The sequence below is a fragment of the Anabrus simplex genome, chromosome 2 (assembly GCF_040414725.1).
Source record: "Anabrus simplex isolate iqAnaSimp1 chromosome 2, ASM4041472v1, whole genome shotgun sequence".
Classification (NCBI taxonomy): Eukaryota; Metazoa; Arthropoda; class Insecta; order Orthoptera; family Tettigoniidae; genus Anabrus; species Anabrus simplex.
Window position 1 is genome coordinate 1,172,588,226 of NC_090266.1, and position 17,884 is coordinate 1,172,606,109.

At 41.6% G+C, this 17,884-nt stretch overlaps 1 protein-coding gene across 1 annotated transcript in view; it reads right to left on the reverse strand.

Moving 5' to 3' along the window:
• The window catches only part of rut (rutabaga), a 1,268,721-nt gene that overhangs the window by 686,841 nt on the left and 563,996 nt on the right, over positions 1–17,884 (reverse strand). The window lies entirely within an intron of this gene.

Here is a 17,884-nt window from a genome sequence, read left to right on the forward strand (position 1 = left end):
CTGTAGAGACGGACGTAACAACGATATTAATAGATTAAACGTAACCTCACACGTAATGGCTAAAACGTAAGTAGAAGGGGAATTGAGGCGTAACCTAACACATCAGTACTTCTTTGAAGATCGTGGCCTGCAAAACATTTTTTTTACAAGTTTCTTTACGTCGCAACGGCACAGACAGGTCTTATGGAGACGATGGGACAGGAAAGAGCTAGGAATGGGAAGGAAGCAGCCGTGGCCTCAACTGAAGTAGAGACCCAACATTTGCCTGGTGTAAAAATGGGGAAACCATGGAAGACCACCTTCAGGGCTGCCGACAATGGGGTTCAAACCCACTCTCTCCCAAATACTGGATCAAGGCCAACATTTCTTCTTAAATGCATCGAGTATTTCTGAAACGTACGTCAAGACCTCTGTACCTTGGCCAAGAAAACTGCTGGTGGAATTGTTGAACCAGACCAAAGCGGAAAGAAGGTGTCAGCAAATTAGTTGGGCGGAGAATTTTTTATTTTGCTAGGGGCTTTACGTCGCACCGACACAGATAGGTCTTATGGCGACGATGGGATAGGAAAGGCCTAGGAGTTGGAAGGAAGCGGCCGTAGCCTTAATTAAGGTACAGTCCCAGCATTTGCCTGGTGTGAAAATGGGAAACCACGGAAAACCATCTTCAGGGCTGCCGATAGTGGGATTCGAACCTACTATCTCCCGGATGCAAGCTCTGAGCCGCGCGCCTCTACGCGCATCGCCAACTCGCCCGGTTGGTCGGAGAAATAAGAGAAGGCATCAGAAGGCACATCAGAATGTTCCCCAAAAATGAAAGGAAACAAAAATGTATTCTTTGTACTTAGAGCATTGCAAGGAAAATCAGGTGAAATAAACGTTAATAGCAAAGGAGTGGCTTTACCGCGACATTTTAATACTGAGTTTACTTTAGGTTTCAAAGAACCTACTAATTATACCTATGATGACTGCGATGAGATTCAGGTGAAACTAAAATATAATAACAGACACTAAATAATCATAATTAAACCAGAATACGATGTCCACTTGTCAGAGGCAGATATTAGAAATAGACCTTTGATAAAATCAGACAAAGGAACTTGGATCATAAACATTGTCACGTTGGAACTTCAGATGTCTGCCTTCACAACAACTTAATAATTCCAGTGTGGTTTTCCTAAAAAAGCTCTGGACATATAATCTGGCATTTCTTGATGCTACAGAACAGAAAGCCCACTTTTGCACGTGGGATGAAACAACTGCAGTCGTTGACCTACGGAAGTGTCATCTCATTTACTGAAGTGTGTTCTAGCTAATCTGCCTGGAACTCAAACTGAGGAACATACGATATGGACGGACATAGTAATTTTCCCATGATTGTGTCATATTTTTGGATACTAAGCTGTGTTCCTAATCTCAAAGTGATCAACCACAAATTCTTACTAAAGCGACACACTCATATGGAGGCAGACGGTGTCCATGCTGTTACTGAATGATCCAAAATGATATTGGGCTCGAGTATGATCACTGCGACACCTTGGGATTGGCAACAATTTGTTCCTCAGTGCCGCTTCAAGAAACTGATTGAAGTGTGTGACAGCATGTTTCAAATGACAATATCGTTAAACGAAAAACCAGAAGTTCGTCGTAAAATTGGCAATTTACTTTACGTCGCATTGACGCAGACAGGTATTATAGCGACTATGGGATGGGAAAGGGCTAGGAATTGGGAAGAAAGCGATCGTGGCCTTAATTAAGGTACAGCCCCAGCATTTGCCTGGTGTGAAAATGGGAAACCACGAAACACCTTCAGGGCTGTCAACAGTGGGCTTCGATCCCACTATCTCCCGAGTGCAAGCTGATAGCTACGTGACTCAAACCATACAGCCACTTACTCGGTCATCAGAAAAAAAATCTTGTTAGCCAGGTTGTACGTCTTCAAGTACGAGCAGAGAATTCAGTTTCCCTGTTCTATAAACTTCATTTGACAATGAATTTCAAGACACTGCTCCACAACGGCGAACAACGGGGTCTGAATGGCCTGAAGGACTTCCTGCTATATGAAACACCGCCAGACACATAGCTCTAGAACATTAACACTTGCAAAAAATCTTTTCATGTGGGTGCCTCAATGCTTTCACAATTTTTACTAGAGCATCCCAGAAACAGTGTCGAGACGAGCTGAGAAAGAATCGGAAGACATCACCTAACAAGTGAACTCTACATCTAGTTTATGTTGCACTTTATCTGCTATGTTGAACTACAATTTTGATCTTCATGTTCACCTCTCTCACAGAATAATTTTGTGTAATAAAGATACATTCTTAAATAAATATAAAAAAGAAAAAGAAATCGAAAGTAAGCCATTACCAAACCCCTTGACTTACGGTGTCAACAACGACGTGTTCAAAAATACACTGACTGAGCAAATGTCATGGGATAGCGGAACACTGATGCGCAGGTGTGTTGTCTGCGCACCACACGCCCCCTGTGCCAGCGGTAGTTGTATAGGAGACCTTGTGAGCAATGGCTGTGCATGTGACAGGTGTAACATGGAACGTGATCGTGAGCTGACACCGTTCGAACGGGGTATGGTGGTCGGTGCCCGACGGATGGGAAGTGCGATTTCGGAAGTGGTGCGGGAATTCGGCTTCACGCGATCAACCGTGTCCAGGGTGTATCGTGAATAGTTGAATGCGTCTGTCACCGTCCACAACAGACGAACGACCGGCCGTCCAGCCACCCTCGATGACCGTGACCGGCGACATCTGAGACGGATTGTCAATAGTGACAGACAGGTAAACCTGCAACAAATCACGGCTCAATTCAACACAAGCCGTGCTAGACACGTCTCCCAGTGGACAATCCGTAGGAACATGGGTTCTATGGGGTATGGGAGCCTGCGCCGCACACGGGTGCCACTGTTAACCCAACGTCATCGGGCACAACGACGCGCATTTGTCGCCAGTTACCAGGGATGGACAATGGAACAATGGCGTAAAGTGATATGGTCGGACGAATCACGATTTCAACTGCACAATGCCGATGGGAGGCACCGTGTATGGTGCGGACCACATGAAGCGATGCACCCCGCCTGACAAAGGTGTGGCCCAGGGCGCTGGTGTGTCTATTATTGTCTAGGGTGCATTTTCCCGGTATGGAATGGGCCTCCTAGTTGTTCTGGAAGAGACTTTGAATGGTACGTGGTATGTTGAGCTGCTCGGAGGCCATCTCCACCCATTTTTGACCTTCCAGCGCCCAGACGGTTCTGCGGTGTTTCAAAATGATAACGCGCCGCCACATCGCTCCCACGTTGCCCGGGAATGGTTCCAGGAGCATGCAGCGGAGGTCCAACGACAGCCATGGCCACCCAGGAGCCCTGATACGAACCCTATCGAGCATATCTGGGATGTCCTGGAACGCAGGCTCCGTGCCATGGATCATGCACGCACGAACAAACAGCATTGGCGGCCGCTCTGCAAACGATTTGGTGTCAGCTGCGTCCACAGGACTACCAGGGACTTGTCGACTCACATCCACGGCGTCTCACTGCAGTTCGCAGGGCCAGAGGAGGCTCCACACGCTATTAGGTGACTATCCCATGACATTTGCTAAGTCAGTGTACATTTCCGAGAGGAAAAATATAGTATGTGCGACCCTCCATTCCCCTACACCACGACACAAACTCATTCACAATTACAACGTAAACATGGAAAATACCTGAAAATGTTATACAAGGTAAAATTCTTCAGAACTGTCAAGTCATCTTGCCTTACAGGTAGCAAAATATGAGTCCCAGTAGCTTCTTTCTGCTCTCCTGTAAAGCTAGCGAAATGTCACGATAGTTTACCTCTGATGACTAGATAAACTAATGAAGGGGAACATAAAAATGTCGGACACACTTGAAATATTAATTTTCTACCGTGTACAGTTTTTATTTTATCTTTTTAATTCACAATTTGCTTTACGTCGCACCGACACTGGTAAGTCTTATGGCGATGATGGAATAGGAAAGGACTGGGAGTGGGAAGGAAGCGACTGTGGCCTTAATTAAAGAACAGCCCCAGCACTTGGCAGGTGTGAAAATAATGATGATGATGATTGTTGTTTAAAGGGGCCTAACATCTAGGTCATCGGCCCCTAATGGTACGAAATGGAATGACAAATTAAAAGTCCAAAATCCTCCAATGACCAGAATTCAAAACGTGAGAACGAAGAATGAATGAATGAATGAATGAATGGATATGAATTTTTAAAAAATCAGTGGATCCGACCCGCAATGCCTCACATGCACAGAAAGTGACGTAAAACAGTAATATTACTGACCAAGGGACTGCGTCTATAGCATAATACTGAATCGATAATGCATTTAGTCCAAAGGAGTCCAAAATCAAAGTCATCGGCCCCTCATAATGGCACTTATCGCTAGGAAAGTAGAACCATGGTATTTGTCATACTGCGATACTAATCAAAAGTAGCATAGATTAGCGGTATTCCACACATTATGGCACTACTCACAGGTAATGAAATTCGCACTTGTAATACAGACCTATGGGGTTTCGCAAATTGCGGCGCCATTTACAGGCAACGCAAACCTATGTTGTTCATCACCTAAGTGTACTAACCACAGGGACTCGCGCTATCCCGTGGTGTTCCTCATATAGTAGGTACTGTTACGGAGATATCCGTGGTAGTTAGAGGTGAAAGAAGGTGCGGGCTGGAATAGGTCTCAACTACAAAATTAAAGTTAATTTAAAACTTTAACAAGGTTATATTTTCTTCTCAAAATCAACAAATAAAGTATAACAGGTACCAAGTAGCAGATCAACAAATTAACAAATTACAGTTCGTTACAAGATTTGGGCTTCGAGCCCTAAGTTTAATTTCTGAGCTCTCAGCTCACAACCACAATTGCTAAAGGGCAGAAAACCCCTAAGTACAAGGAGCACTTGCTCCCAGCTCTTAACCTCAAGCCTCTCTAAGGCACTTTTACCACAACACCATAAAGAGCTGACCCGCTCTCGATCTTTCAAGCCTATCAAGGCAATAACAGACTCTTATCCAAACTGCCATCAAGGCATTCAAAACAGGGGTATTTAATACCCAACCTACCGGGCCTTCGCATGAAGAAAACAAAACATCAGGTTAAGTTACTGGCCCAAAGTACAGAAGGGATTGGAAGCGTAAACTTGCACTCCTAAACACACTTTTAAAACTTAAGTGGCTCTAGGCCGAAACACAGGGGCTAATCCCAAGCTAGGGAGGTGACCCGTATGAGCAAACTTTACTACATTAAAGAAGAGAAGAACGGTTATGAAAACGTAGTCACCTCCTTTCCAAAATGAAGGGGAGTTCGAGAGGGTGAAGCACTCTCTATCCCGCTTTACAGTAAAAGATATTTGTAGATTTTACATAGGCAGAAGAGGAATTTACATTTTAAAAGATGGGTTACATATTAAAGGATTCGAACCTTCTCCGAGAGTTAAACTGCTGAGCTAGCAAGAAATAAAGATGTTAACAGGCCATTACCTTGTTGGAGATCTGTTGCCCGAAGAAAGAGGCGCGTCCTGCCCCCTGCTACATATCCACACACTAAGAAAGATGTTACTGAAGTGGCCCTGAGACAAGAAAATCAGCAGTTTTTATACCCTCGTGGAAAGTTCGAGGCCTTTCATGAATGATAACAACCCGCCCACAAACTTTTATTGGATAACAGCAAAAACTAATACACAAGACGAGGAAGAAACACCTTATTGGTGGAAAATTAATTACATAAATTCCTGATTGGTTACATTCAAAACAGGCGGAAAGGAAGGATTTATATTGCCAACCCATAAACCACAGAACAAAATTTAGTAAAAACAAAACTTAGGAATACAATATTTCTTCAAGCAAGTTCATTCCATTGCACCAGAGTGCATTACCATAGTTTTGGGTAGAGACATCTGTTAGAGATTGTCCACACTTCTTAATCGTTGAAAAACAAAGGCAAATAAAAAACACTCAGTGACATCTTCTGAATAACCGTGGAATTAGTTCAGTAGTTAAAGTTCCAAGTTTCTCCAGTAGAGAAGTTTCCATTGGCGCAATATTTGAATTAGCGGCGTGGAGGTGTGCCGCACAGTACAGGTACTAATCATAGGCAAGCCAGAACCATGGTGTCGCTCATTCCATGGTATCGCTCATATAGTGCTACCAATCACAGGTACTGTAAAAGCCGGCAACGTACTCTTTTGCTACTAATCACAAACCTATTTCGTACCGAACATAGTGGTACTACGCGGAAGTAAAAGCGACCCATGGTGTTCCCCACGTGGTGGTACTAATCACAAGTAGTTTCAAGGTTCTAATTTGATCATTCCTTGGTCGCCCCTTTTAGTCGCCTCTTACGACAGGCAGAGGATGCCGTGGGTGTATTCCTCGGGTGAGGCCCCCCACCCACATGGGGTTGTGTGTGTGGTCCGCGAGAGGTATTTTATTTCCCTCAAGTCCGCGGGCAAGCCGGTTAGGACACCCCTATTCGCCACCTGGGACGCGCGACGTGGGAGTATCACCTCTCCCCCTGCTACGCCAGCGTAGTAGGTTCGTGGCATTGTGGTAACGTAGACTCTTGGGTTTCTCGCATGATGGTACTAATCACAGATAATGTAGACCCATGGTAAGTGTGAAAATGGGAAACTACAGAAAATCATCTTCAGGACAGCCAACAGTGGGGTTCGAACCCACTATCTCTCGAATGCAAGCTGAGAGCTACGTGACCTAAACCGCTCAGCCATATGCTCGGTCTGCCTAATTGTTACGACAAGAAATCGAACAATTACATTTCGAGTTACAAAGGAAACCTTTACGTCTACTTATATTTAGTTTTGCAGTTACAACTGACAAATCTTTGTCCTCACAGGTGGTACCGTGTGGAGCTGGTTCTTTTCACCGAAATTTCCTCCGTGGGAACGTCCTCCAAAGTCACGAATTGATCCTTATGTGGGTTGATTTGATTTCTTGAATACAAGCCAGAAAAGACGCCATTTTTGTTCCGATTTGGTAGTAACCATCTTCAATTGCTTCCATGACAATTCTAATTATGTTTCCTGCATCCATTTTGGTCCTATCAACACCAGGCATTGGTATTTTTACTGTAGAGCCAAAGTTCAGCGGAGGGAAATTCATCTCGCTATGGAAATTCATCTCGCTATGGAATTTCATTCGCTTGCCAGCTTCAATAATGCTCGTGCAATCGTTTCTTGATACATAATTTGTTGTTCTGCTACACTGAATCGATGATAGATAGGATCCTTATTGGCAGCCCCCACTACACATTTTCTATTGATTTTGACCAAAAATATGTCTTCCGCTTGAGCTAGCTGAATAATATTCAAGAAACTCAATCGTCAAAAATTACCAGTGTTTCGCCCCAGTGCGGCATGGGTAATTTTTGACTATTGAGTTTCCTGAATGTTACTTTTCTATTCATTTTGTTTGAACAAGTATGCTTACTACAAGATATTTCACCTACCACTTCATCACACACATGGCATACAATATGACTATCTTCCTCTGAATTCAAAACCTTGCTTTCACAGTTTCTGATTTCCCTACGAACCAAACCAAAACCCATGCCGCAACATTTCCGAAGGGCCATGGGCTACCAAGCGACCGCTGCTCAGGCCGAAGGACTGCAGATTAGGTGTATAGTCAAGCACGATGAATTCTCACGGCCGGTATTCTTGGCTCTCTAGATCGGGGATTTCTTGAAGAGCATAACCTAAATTCTATTCAGCAAGCAGTATGTCAACAATTTACTTCGGAAGAGATAAAACACCAAACCTGTCCTAGCTTTCCTGCCAAATATGGCTTCATATGGAGTCTGATTAATGTCCGAGTGGAATGCATTGTTTTCCCGGACTGCTGTTAGATTCTTACATCCATGTACTACGCATTTTTCCCGTGTCCTGGTTGGCCCGCTGAACTCTTCCTTAACTTTGAAAAATTTGTGGCTTGCCATGCACGATTTTTAGACCTCCCCACATTTCGCTTAACTCTCGTATTAATACTATTCGCAAACTCGCGGCCATTATCTGGCCGTAAACCGGTTGGTGCTCCAAATGAACACAAAACATCAAGGAGATTATATGCTACTTCTGGAGCTCTCGTACATTATTTTAGGGCTTATAGGTTTATACACTTCGAAAAGTGGTCTGCGAACACCATCACGAGCTTTAACTCCCCATCAGCACAAGTTCGTATGTCGATAAGTTCCACACGTCCTCGTAAAGATACAGCCAATACAGGTTATTGGTTTAACTACAATTCCCCTCTTAGTTGCATTAATTTTTTTACAAGGTCTGTGTAAGTTTAGGTGCAGCATAATATCTCGTGATATATTTTTGTATTTTTGTTTTAAATTGCAAAGCCTTTGTGTGAATGAGTACTACAACACATTTCAACTACTACTTCATCATCAAAATCATGGCATACAAGGGAGGGAAATTCGTCTCGCTTTGGTATTTCATTCACTACGCGTATCTCATATCCCGATTAGCCTAACAGCAGCAGGTATATTACTATTTAACTAGGCTGACGTAGATATGCCTGGATTTCGATTTGTGCCTGTAATATACCTATTAATATTTGCAGGCTATTAGCAAGTGATATACGAATATGTACTTATGTGATTTTGTGTCGCAATAGGAAAATAACAAAAGTAACTAAACAACAGTCAATCCCGTTTTTGATTTACTGATTCATCGCGACGCTAGAAGTCCAGTGTTAATATAATACATGTATTCCTATTTCTCTTCTCTGAAACCTGGCAAGCCATACTGTAAGGCGACGCGTTTTTTACACCCGTATATAACCGAAGGCTCCCGAACTCTAATGCCCGGGTAAATACGTGGGAACTGTCTGGTAGTACGCAATTCTTTCGGTAAAATACAGGGATATGATTGGTGGTATTATTATTATTATTATTATTATTATTATTATTATTATTATTATTATTATTATTATTGATACCGAGCGAGTCGGCCGTGCGGTTAGGACATAGCGCAGCTGTGAGCTTGCATTCGGGAGAGGGTGGGTACAAATCCCACCGTCAGCAGCTCTGGAGAGATTGTTGGTGGCTCTCCATTTTTACACAAGGCAAATGCTGGGGCTGTACCTTTATTAAGGTCACGGCCACTTCCTTCCCACTCCTAGGCCTTTCCTATACCATCGCCGCCATAAGACCTACCTGTGTCGGTGCGGCGTAAAGAAAAAGAAAAGATGGCAGGGTAAAACCTGAGTAGCAATAAAAAACCTGTCGGGCCTCCGCTTTATCCAGGACAAATATCACAAGGAGTGACATGGATTTGAACCAGGAAAGCAATGGACGAGAGGCCGCCTAAGCTCTGGAGTCTCTTGGTAAACTATTCCAATTCTTAATTCCTCTTCCTATAAGAGGAATTTAACACAGTTTGTGCTCTTAAATTCCAACTTCGAATTCCAACCGTACTTTTAATATCTCAATTTTACGTGACGCCGGAGTGCTTCAATGAAAAATGTCTGCACTGGGATTCGGTCTCGGAATCATGATCATAGGAGGCAAGTACCTACCCAGCACACTACTCAGCCAGTCGACATCACAGTGTGCAGTATGTACAGTAGTTAGAGGAACCTTAACTAAAACTGCCTTCAAATTCAGGCTTGCTATCACGCCTGATTCAAGAACAGCGACACCGAACGAATACTAACCGGATCGGTCTGACTACTTCAGCACAGGTGCAATAAAATATACATGAATTTCGTGCATGTACAATTCACTTTCTCAAAGTGATCAATACTATCTCTTGAAGGCTAGCGTGTAGGACTGGAGCACAAGCGCTGCCCATAAATCGACTGCTGCACAGAAATAAGCTGCAAATAGAAGGATGAGAGCTACTGCCGTGGTCTTCATCACAGAGTTTGATATTTAACTAGTTTGAGGGCTTTGCCATCTTCATGAATGGACTAAAAACTCACAGCAGGCCACTTCCTTGCCAATCCCATCTCTATTTAGGAAATACATAACCAGTATAGGGGGGAATGGTCAACTGCGCTGATGAGCTCATGTGCGCTAGCTGATAAATAGACATGTATTTGTATGCAAATGCATATTTTGTTTGCAGATATGTATACCTTTAAAACCGACAAGGAAGTGCGTTTCAAGGTTAAACTGTATGAATTATTAGGTTTAATAGTGAATATATTTGAGATTGGTGCATATATTTAAAATTTTGGATTTATCGTGCATATTTTGACACGTTGAACCCTTGAATTTACCATTCCATCGTAATTATTTTTACTGAACCCTTGAACTTACCATTCCATCGTTGGTCGGCGACAGCTGCTGCAATAGAGCAATATCGAACTCTTAAATCTTGGGGTCGTAGCGGGTATATTTCGATCACGATCTTGACCAAACGATGGGGTTCAGAAGAGAGCCTAACTACTTGAAATGAGGAGCAAATATGTGCTTACTAACTTACTGGATTATAAATGCAAAAAAAATTATGTTAAAAAATTATTCATCACAAAGAAATGAATTATTTAACGTTTCAACGCAGTCACATTGCATTGCTTGAGTTTTATCTGTTACATTTATCGAAAGAACCTTCTTCGGAGGAAAGTACAAAATATCACAAATTAGTGGACAGCAAAAACTAGAAAAACGAAAATAAAACCTGAAAATCTGGCACCTTTTGATCCAAATAATAACTGAGAATTAATCCACATGATCCGTGGAAAATCTGACCTTCAACAAGTAGAATTCCAGATTTACATTTAATTAAGGTTATCCGCCAGTCAAATACCCTGTCGGATATGGGTACACCCGCCGAATGGACCCTTAATCGAACCAAATTGACTATCAGTTGCTTTGGATAGGTTGCGAAATACTACTGGAAAGCATGGTGTTCACTACAAGTTAACAGCACCAGTCATAATTAAAAATAAAATTCCACCGTGTATTTTCATCTCGTGACACCGTTAAGTTATGGAATAATCCCGATGCTGAAACATGCACCACCCAAACAGCTGTTCAGAAGGAACCAACAACAACTCCAACCGAGAGGATCTTACGTTACGTCGTTCTGAAGGTACAAAACTACGAAATGCAGGAAGCACTTATCCATCATGCATTTAGAAGAAATGCTAAACACTGAAGTTAAAGAAACAAGTGATAACTCACTTGAAAAATATTCTTACAAAACCAACTTTCAGGTTATAAACGGTTATGTTGAGTTTAATAAACTAACAAGTCCACATGATAAAATAAAAGACGAAAATACCGAAACAATCTACGGAATTCTTTCCATTTTACAAATCCTGACTACCCTTACAAGTCCACCTACTTATGTTTGTCCCAATAAACTAACTAAAAGTTATTGACAGATCAAAGTCAGGCGTATTATAAAATGACAGAACGAAAATTGAAATATAAAATATATTCCCAGCTGACAAATCGAAACCGCATTCGTAACTCAAGTCTCACAGAAATAAGCTAAGTGTCAACACTATCATAGCAATCGGACGTCTGAACGACAAAATAATTAAATCCGGAAATTAATGAAAAATACTAAAGTTCAATGAAATCGAACACGCGTGGCAAACAGCAGTAATAATAAAACACCGTTAGCTCAGTATCCAATGTTGGACAACCCTCACGTTTGTGCCACTAGTGGTTCCATAATCTTATGTAAACACCTTTCAGCTGGTAAGGACTGTGCCGAAACATGGCCTCAATATTACTTTGCTAACACTCTTCGCATTAATCTTCACTACTACAGACACTACCATCGTTCAAGTCACTTCGCAAAAACACCTAACCTAAGACTTGACTATAAACAGACGACACCCTAATCCTGTGGTCGAGCCTACAGAGTCTACACACCCTAACAATAATATCTATATTCACACATAGTCTCCTAAACCTATCGCTGGGCGTAAATGGGGATGTCTACTCATCCGTATACTCCTATGATACGCGTAACGTCCTAAATCCATTGTCGAGCGGAAACTGGGATGTCTACTCATCCTCTAAAATGTCAGGCGAAATCGCAACTTCAAACATAATTGCTGTTATTTGGCTTGAAACCTTGTCGAAACTATAGCACACAATGAAACGAATCTTGCCACAGAATGAACGCAAGTCTGGAAATGAACTAAATCCCTATCTCATCAATAAAATGTAAAAATGAAAATTAATAACACGCGGCTACTCAATCCACGACTGAAACACGATCTCGACATACGCAGTGAAGTTTGGAGAAAATAATAACTTTCAGCACACGTCTAACATTACCTGAATGTTGCCAAAAACAGTAATCATCACCATCGCAAAAATCCCTACTGTAACTCTATGGTGAGGCCCAAAATCGCCCACCATCTCACTGTTCCAAACATTCATATCCACGAAATATCCAGTGAAACGAAAATTCAATGAATCGACACAGCCAAACTATCACTTTAATAACGTTTCATAATGTTTCCGATTTAATGATAATTTTGCCTCGTAATAAATGAAATTTACTGAATGGAAATTTGTTACAACAGTTAAATAACACCAACCGTGTATTTCAGAACACCCTTCTATTCTTGAAGTCGCGTACTATAACATTCACTACGCTGACTTTTCATAAATCGTCATTTGGACTTAACTGCCAAGAGCTACAATTTTCTACAGAAATTGTTTTTCACGGGGAGTTCTTGACTTGAAATCATAATGTGCGTCACAAAGCACTCACCGACTCTGACCACCATTCAACCGGTCATATTTAATATACAGCCTGTCTCAAAAATTCATCTTCATCGCCTATCATCACGGCGGCATTACTCATGAAATACAGGCTTCCTATGCCTTCAACATCTACACAACTATTCCCTCAACATATCATTCCGACACAATCCATTTCTTTCTATTTCAAAACCTTTCAAACCTTGATACTCCCGTGACAAACAATCTTATAAGAATCTTTTCATTCATTTTATTACAACTTTTCAGGGACCTCAAGAACAAAATAACATACCGTGATTTCCCATATCACAAGATACACGTTGTTACAAAAATTAACTTCCCACGAATAAATATAACTTTACCAGACTTCACTGGATTCCAACACGAACGCAAATCTTACTCAACATTACGGTTAAATACATGTTTAACATCGAAAATTTATCCTGCTGTAATTATTATTATTATTATTATTATTATTATTATTTCGACTAAATCTTTCCGAACTCAAAGGATATTCGAAATTATCATGTTCGCCGCGACTATATTATCGTTATCACCTTCGTAACAATGCTCAGTTTGAACGTTATCTCAAAGAATTTTAACACATTATTTAAACTTCGCATTTTACAGTTTCTCAACGTAATTTTTACTGCCCTCAAGAGTTTCACACGACGACCAGAAATCACTTTCGCCCGATCATTATTAAATACTAATTCGACACACGCACTGGAAAATGTTATTGGGACAAACAAATTCTATCTACAACATTAATACAAAAATACAGACAGACCTGTAAGTAGTCATCTTGGAGATTCCGGCTGCATTTAGCCAGCTGACCTCTGATTTAGCCACTCATGTTGGCAGAATACATCATCATATTATAGATTACTTAAAAATACACAGATTTTACACTCGCTATTGATTAACAACACAAAATGACGCACTTTCCTCGCTTTACTCATACGACCAACTTCTCTCTCTGCTGTCGACTGCGACTGTTTCCCAGGACTCTGTCCTCGTCCACCCTAATAACAGGTGTTCCAAAGTTAACGAAATCAGACCTTCTCTGACTAGCCTCCAAACCCCCTTTGACAATATCAAACATACACAATGTAATAAGATGAAATCGGCTATATATTTTAAGCAGATATCTATGCCTTCACAATTTTCGTCGGCGGAAGCTCAGGAAATTTTCTATAGCCTTCAGTTAAAACTCTACTCAAACCATTCCCATGAATAGACAACATGAGTTAATTTTAAGACACAAATCCCGCACTTTCTTGTAGACGAGCGACGTGGGTTCCACCGTCCAGACCTTCAGACTGAATGTGTAAATGTAGGTGGAGGGAATTTCTTTTATACCCTCTGAGAGGACGCTTCCCCTCACCATGAAGTCTGGTGGTGCAATCTCGGAATTCCACATCCGCTGGACCAATTTTCTTGAAATTTATTCCACAAATTCAGACAGCATTATAATTCACTATGGTGTTAATTTTATATTTTTTCTATGCTTGCAACGGGCGTATTAAACTTATTTATGGAATGTAACTTCGCGGGCTTTCTTAGGAATTGACCTCGACACGTGCCGCAAATCCGCTAGTATGGATGCCAGCTTTCCTCCAGGCTTAATTGCATTTATATTCAACTTGTGGATTCTGTCTCCATATAATGTTTATTAATAATTTCGATCCTTTATTCCTGGATTAACCATGTCACCAAAATCTCTCGTTATGAAGGATTTTCCAAACTTGCTAAATTAGTCAGTACTCGGTATCAACCGAAGTGTCCAGGCATTTCACGAGAGGATGGCTCGCTCGTCACGGTGAATTCTGCTCCCACGGATAGCGAGACTCTCGAAATAAAACATGGCTACTCTCAAAAAGTTATTTGTAACTGACATAAATATCTGCAATTATTTTTCATCGTACAATTATGGGCTCAACATTTTACAACCAGTCTTCAAAAAATGTACAGTAATAATGCCGTGTACACTTTCGGCAATGAAACTGTTCAAAGGGAACTGTTACTTATCAAGACACACTTCTAAATCATACCAGAAGCAATTATGAAGTAAGAAACACGTCTTGGTGATTCGCTGGACGTTATGGAGATCGTGAAGCGTGAACTGGAAGGTATCTTAGGAAACCTCGGACATGTCCTTAAACGAATTCCGGGCCAAGATATCATGGTAGCTATAAACAAATATTTGGCTGGTACTTATGTGGATCTACCAGGATGTCACCTACATTCGCTCCCGAATTCAAGTACTATCTTGTCACATCCGCAGACGTAAAGAGACGATTCTCCGCATTGAAATTAGCTTTAACAGACAAACGGCACATTTTTATACAAAAGGACTTAGATAATATTTTTGTAGTGAACTACAAAGCAAATTACGGATGGGAAAGAGTAGGATGCGCAATGTAAGATGAAAGAGGGACGTATATTTAAGTGTGTTCCTACACGTATGTGTTTTTCTCAGGTTTACTTACCACCTTAGTAATTGATTTATCATGTGTATTCATTAACACGCTGTCTTATCTATGAAACGTGTGCATTTTTTTTTTTTTTTGCACGTTGCTTTACGTCCCACCGACAAAGATAGGTCTTACGGCGACGAGGAAACAAGTAAGGGCTAGGAGTGAGAAGGAAGCGTCCGTGGCCTTAATAATTAAGGTACAGCCCCATCATTTGCCTGGTGTGTAAATAGGAAACCACGGAAAACCATCTTCAGGGCTGACGACAGTGGGGTTAGAACCCACTATCTCCCCAATACTGGATACTGGCCGCACTTAAGCGACTGCATCTCTCGAGCTCGGTGCATATTGTTTTAACAGTGAACACAGATAGACTGATATGTCTCACAAACTACGCACGGATTGTTTGTACTAGTGGAACAACAGCAGCTGTAAGCAGTGTGATTTTGCTTTTTCACTCAGTTGTTCATTCATGATAATAATTTTATATATTGGCGTGGGTGAAGCGAGCGAGTGCAAATTATACATGAAAAATAAGTGCATAGTTAAATGCATAATTCACCACTTTTTGAAGCATAGATGCATGCTTAAATTGGTGATTTATTCAGCATATAAATCTGATGACTACTGAAAAGATCGGGAAATTCCTTGAGCGCGGACGATACACAGCACCCTAATCAGGTGATTGACCGAGAGACACACTTTGAAAAATTCGAATAATATTTGTGTGTACGCTATCACCCTGGAATGGGAAGAAATAGGCCTGCTGCCTTGATTGAAAGGTTTAGCCAGGCAATGTATCCAACAACTTCATTCGCATAAATGAGTTGTTAAAAAAGATAGTTGCTATTTGAGTGACATGGAGACAAGGGTTCAGGGTGGCAGAGTGGTACAGTTCATTGCTTCTCATTAAGGCGGACAGTGGGTCGATTATGATGAAGACGTTGATGATGATGATGTCCGGCCCCACGGCTGAATGGTCGGTGCAGTCCTCTTCGGTTCAGGGGACCTCCGGTCGGAGATTTTAACCTGAAATTGTCAATTCCCTTGGCTGGGGGACTGGATGCTTATATTGTAGCCAACATCACTGCAACTCACACACACCACACATCGCTATACTTCATCACAATAACACGCAGTTTCCTAAACACAGCAGACGCCACTCACCCTCGTCGGAGGGTCTGCCTTACAAGGGATGCACTAAGCTAGAAATAACCGCGCAAAATTAAATAATAGTAATAAAAATAATAGCTGTGTTTTTTTAAAATCAAAACATTTCTTGAAGTTCAAGGAGTAATCTGTATGTACCGCAAGACCCATCTTTTGCCAGTAACATGAACTACTGGCATTTGTAACTTAGTACAGAACAGTTCCTATATATTGGCTTTTGGTCCATGACTTGTGATTCAAAACTTTTTGGCGCGTCGTTAAGTTTTTTTTTGTTACTGGCGATTTAAAAGTCGCAGATAACAAATGTCTAAAATATATGCATACCCAGCAAACTGGCCGTGCGGTTAGGGTCACACAGCTGTGAGCTTGCATTCGGGAGACAGTGGGTTCGAATCCCACTGTCGGCAGCACTGAAGATGGTTTTCCGTGGTTTTCAATTTTCACACCAGGCAAATACTGGAGCTGTACCTTACTTAAGGCCACGGCCGCTTCTTTCCCAGTCCTAGCCCTTTCCTATCTCACCGTCGCCATAAGACCTATCTGTAGGTGCGACGTAAAGCAAGTAGCAAAAAAAAAAAAGAATTACGATATATAAATGTGTAGGCCTACGTATCACAACAATTCAAGTTATAATAAACTACCATCTCTCAGTCGCTGGTGATTCAGAACTACGGAAAGGGAGTATTCTATTACGTTCTTAAAACTTGAGATATTGTAGAAAGGTGTCGAATAACTTCGTTTAATGTCATGTCTGTGTAGACAGAAAGTCATTTAATCGGTTTCGGTTTAAGAAAGGCGTCCGAGAACTTGATATAAGGTACTATGCTAACAGTTGCTTGGAGCGAGGTTGAAGTACGTCCCTGATAGGGAGTGATAAGCGTCGAATGTTCTCAGAACACGGGAGCGAAGAGCTCACTTTGTCTCCCGTACGACTCTTGAGGCATGTTTCCCTTTAAAAAGGAACTCACGGAGCCAGTAGCTGCGCGGTTTGGTTCACGTGGCTGTCAGCTTACATTCGGGTTCGAATCCCACCGTCGGCAGCCCTGAAGATAATTTTCAGTTGTTTCCCATTTTCAAACCAGGCAAATGTACCTTAAAGATCGTGGTTGATTCCTTCCCATTCCTAGGCTTTTCCTACCCCGTCGTCGCCACAAGACCTCTCTATGTCGGTGCAACATACAAAAAGAAGGAATTCCACATTTAGTTACTAAGGTATGTGAAATTACTAGCCCTGATTGTACGTATAACTACTTCAATATTACAGAAAAAAGCACCAACGCAGGAGGATTTTCATGTGTGGTGTGGCTCTATCGGTCAGAGCGGCGGTATCTCCTAATTTACCAGAAACGTGAGCTGGTAGGTTACTGTAAATATCACAGATGCAATTACTGTGCGCACTACACAATCCTAGACTCCAATTTAATCAAGTGAAGATCAATATGTAATTATCACAATTGGATGAAAGGAAAGAAGGAATAATGGCAAGCGTTTG